The sequence below is a fragment of the Gastrolobium bilobum genome, unplaced genomic scaffold (genome assembly GCF_033153095.1).
Source record: "Gastrolobium bilobum isolate Gb01-03AN ecotype WA unplaced genomic scaffold, APGP_CSIRO_Gbil_v1 utg2535, whole genome shotgun sequence".
Classification (NCBI taxonomy): Eukaryota; Viridiplantae; Streptophyta; class Magnoliopsida; order Fabales; family Fabaceae; genus Gastrolobium; species Gastrolobium bilobum.
Genome location: NW_026897536.1, coordinates 91249 through 95801, shown reverse-complemented (window position 1 = coordinate 95801; position 4553 = coordinate 91249). Strand labels below are relative to the sequence as shown.

General features: G+C 37.4%; 1 pseudogene; it reads right to left on the bottom strand.

Annotated features, from left to right (window-relative positions):
* Nucleotides 1-657: 657 nt before the first annotated feature.
* LOC133307779 (uncharacterized) lies at nucleotides 658-3802 on the bottom strand (annotated as a pseudogene).
* Between the last annotated feature and the right edge of the window lie 751 nt (nucleotides 3803-4553).

The following is a 4553-nucleotide window of genomic DNA, read 5'->3' as shown; positions in this document are numbered from 1 at the left end:
TAACTATTAATTTTATATATTTTTAAAAAAATTATTTTTTTCTTTTTTCTTTTTGAATTTTATATTTTTTATATTGGTTATTACATTTTCATCTTGTAGAATAACAACTTGAGAAGATGATAAAGAGAAACACATTAGAGAATAAAATAAATATGTGCACAAAAGCTAATTACCAAATAAAAAGATCGAGTAACACATACTCTATTTATACACAAAATAATTTCATTTTTTAGTAATTAAGCCCAATAATAGGTTAACAATTACCCATGAAATTTTTTCTTTTTGGTATACTAATAAATATCATTAATAGACTTAACCAATTTCAATACATCGAGAAGTGGTAGAATTAAAAATATGAATTAAAATTTCGAATTTAGAAACTTATTAAATAGAAAACTTTTTAAAGTGATTTCATTGTTATTATAATTTTTCATGAATGTAGTGAAATTAATAGACTCAACACTTTTGAACACACAAAACATCCAATATCCATCTATGTACCAAAAAATAAAAAACCACCTGATATCCATCTAAGAGAGTCCTTCAATAAAGCATCTTGCAAAATAATATGAAGAAGTCAAAAATGCATTCTGATCCCACAATAAATGCAGTTAAATGAACATTTCATTAGAATTTTCAGCACCATTCGACCAAACAAATTACCACCTAAAAAAATCATTAAAAAAATACCAAATAATTTTTCAGAAGAGTATATGCAACTGATCAAGACAACTATAAACAAATTGTTGCTTATTTCTTTTCCTCACTATCAGAATCAGATTCCTCCTCCGAATCATGACGTTTGCTCATCTTTGTATGCTGCTTCCCTTCTCGAGTCTTATGCTTGGAGAAGCCTTCGTGATGATCAGAATCATCATCCGAGCCATGCCTCTTACGAGCCTTTTTTTTTTTTTATTACTTTTCCTTGCAACATTGTTTTCATCAGAATCAGAAGAATCAGTATCATCACTTTCCTCTACCCTGCCTTTCTTGTGGTGCTTGGATGTCTTCGGCTTCTTTTCAGCCTTGACCTTCCTCTTAGCATCACTATCAGAATCAGATTCATCACTACTGTTCGTATTCTCTGTAGGGTGCTTCCTTCTACCTCCCTTCTCATCATCCATATTGCTGTCTGAATCAAATGAATCATTCTCATGCTTTCTTTTACGAGTTTCACCTTTCTTGTGGTGCCTTGTATCTTCTTTAAGGCCCTTCTTCTTAGCATTTTCATCTTTTTGAACTTCACCCATTCGTTTCTTCCTACTGAAATCTCTGTCCAAAAAGGCATGTTCACTTTTCAAATTATGTTTCCCCTCCGCATTAGAACCACTTTTTCCATCATTCCCTGGCCCATCATCGTTTCCTTAAGTATTCATTTCGTTGACTTCAGAAGAAACTATGCCGAGAGCAGCTTTCAATGTTACTGGACCAAGTTGACATTCTCGGACATGTTGCGACCTTTGGCTATGATCTTTTGGTCGACCTTTTATTTGATTTGAGACTTCATGGCGCAATTGGAGCTCGAAAGTCGGGGCTTGGCCTCATCACTTCATCCTGACCTTTTGTATCACGCTTGCTGTGACGGTTACGACGATCCACATGTTCTGTGCTCATTGGCGGTTCGTGCATCGTGCAGGGTGTGCCATCTTGTCTTTGTGCATGTTATGATGGGATGCATTTAATGTGCATAGTGAAGTGTCCTTATTGCCCCTTGTTGGTCAACCGTTTTGAGGCTCTTTGTCTTCGCGCCCAAGAGTTTTGGGTTTCCTATAAATTCCTCATTTCGGCTTGTTTATGACCTTTTTACTGTGTGTGGCGTTTATTCAGAGCTCTTCTCTCTGTATTGAGCTTCTACCCTGCACCTCTCTTGTCAAGCTTTTTTTGGTTTTTCTGCTTTCCTTCTGGCCAGGTATCTTCCTACTTTTGTTTATTTTCTCCATTTACTTCATCATCTCAAGTATTTGCTTGGTGCATGTTTTACCGTTTGTTGGCCACATAATCTTTAAGACTCTTGGGCACAGGGTTTCGCTTCGTACTAGACTTGCATTTGTCGAGGCATTTTGTTCTTGGGGGTCCTCTGTAGCTTGTTTGAGGGTTTCTTATGGGTGCCCCTGGTTCTTCTTCCGGTCCAGTTTCTGGCCGAGGTGATGAAGTGAGTGAGGAGATAGTAAGGCAATTGCCTATGTCAGTCCAATACTGGCTCTTTAATAAAGAATACACTGAGGAGGAGAAGCTTCAACTGCTTCTCCGTGGTCATAAGGGAGGTCATCGGAGATCTCGCCCAGGCCGCTGCAGGAGAGGGAGAGGTCGGAGGGGAGGAGTCCGTCAGGGTCAGCTCAATTTTAGCCCAGTCAACCCTTCTTTAGCGAATCCTTCAGCTCATGGGTCGAGTTTTTTTCCCGACCCTATCCCTCTGTCTTATATCTTACCTTCCTCCCAGGTAACTCCTGGTCTAAGGTCCGTGCTTGACTGGATTCGTCTTCTGGGTTTGAGCGATAGCTCTTCTAATTTTTCTTCGTCTGAGCTAGGTTTTCCTGAATCGGTCACCTTTGGCCCGGATGATACTGCTTCAAGTTGGGTACCGCTCGTTGACCTTGTCTGCAGTTCGGATAGCTCCCTTCCTCTTTCTTGGAGTCTGTCGTCGTTACCCTCCGACTCTGGGAGTCCGAGGTCAAATTTAATTGAGATGTGTACTGACCTTGTCCTTCATATTCCAGGGCTGAAATTATGGACGGGTCCGATACTCAAAATTGGGTTCTTCTTGAAGTCTTACAACTGCGGTCCACCATGTCTCCTGCCGACATAGCCCAGCTTCCAGTTGGGAATCCCAACGGGGTTGATCTTGTTCCCCCAGGCGATTTCCCAGTATGTTCAGGTCCCATACTGGATGAGCCTCATTTCTTCTATTTTTATCGAGACCTCATAACGAAGCTAGGAATTCGGTTTCCTTTTACCGAGTTCCAACTGGCTGTGATCCGACCCTACGGTGTAGCAATACGGTCTATCATGGACCTAACAGTTTCCATCTGTTTTTCCTTTCTAGCAGCAATTTGGTGGGTCTGTGTATCCGAAAACCTGAAAGAAAACCCAAAAGAATTATCAATAATGATAGCTAGGATCAACTTCAAACACACCATTCACAAAAAAGAGATTTATAAGTCTCTCCATTACCACACAGACGAAAGAAAATTAAAATTATCCTGAATCTGCATCTAATTGCATATCCACCTATAAATTAAAACAACTTTACATCCAACATGCAACCCTTTTATTTTATCTACACAGTGCCATCCAATAATTCGTTCATATCATCAATAAACCACACACAAAACAATATTATGCTAACAAACAATTCACAAAGAGCAGAGGCAATTCAATTCAACTCAACGAACAGAAGAAAGGGCATATCAATCAGACATTAACCAAAATAATTATAGAAAACAATTACTTCTTCTCTGAAGCGGATCCATCAGTTTCCTCAGCAGCCTCCAAGTTATTCCGAGACTCCTCGAGTTTCTGGGCGATCTCAGAGTCGGTGTAACCCTGATCAATAAGCTTGTCTTCTAGGATAACGAGCTTGAGCTAAATCTGACGCTTACGGTCATGATCCAAGATCTCTTTGTCTGGCTTCCTGGTAACACCTGCGGTGCCCTGATCTCCCTCAAAACCTTTCGTGTTCTCAGAAACCTTCGAACTCTTTGGCTTCACAAAGAACTTGTTGCTTTGAGTGTACCCATTGGTACCAGACCCTCTTGGGGTTTGTAACCCTATTCCGTTGTACATGTCAGTCACTCCTACTCAATCACTCACTGCAATTCAAATCACTGCAATTCAAATCGGAAACAAATAATAACAATAGAGAGCGGTTATATTATATTTATAACCAAATAGTTTATAAACTCTTGCAATTATATTTTACAGGGTGTATTAAATTAGGATTTAAAAAAAAAATTGAGATAAAAATCCTACAGATTTTAAAAGATATTTTAAAATTGGAGAGATTTTATAGATTTTTTTAAAAGACTTTTTCTACCATCAAATTTCATTGGATTGAATTTTAAAGGATTTTAATAGAATTCATAAGATTTAAAAGGACAATATGAATTTATAAGATTTTAAAAAACTATATGAATTTTTAACAAATATTCAAAATTACAAGAGTCAATAAAAACAAATAACAAAGAAATGCAATGATATTAATAAAAAAAAGTAAACTTAACAACGGGTTGAAAATTATCTCAAAAATTACTAATATAATCTAATATAATTTTCTCATTGAGTTTGAGTTTGATTTGCGAAAATAATAACCATTGATTGACGAAAATCAACGGTTAAGATATGGTTGTAAACAAAAATAGGTTGTAAGTAGGGGTGTTAACGAACCGAACCGAACCAAGCTTTGGTCTTAAAAGGTTAAGTCTGTGCTTAAATGTGTCAGCTGATCAAGCATGTTACCTGTTACGAATATAATTTCAGCCTGTGGCTTGTATTATTTACAAAAAATAAATGTCTGATTTAGCCTGTTTAAGAAAAATAAGACAACAAAAATTTAT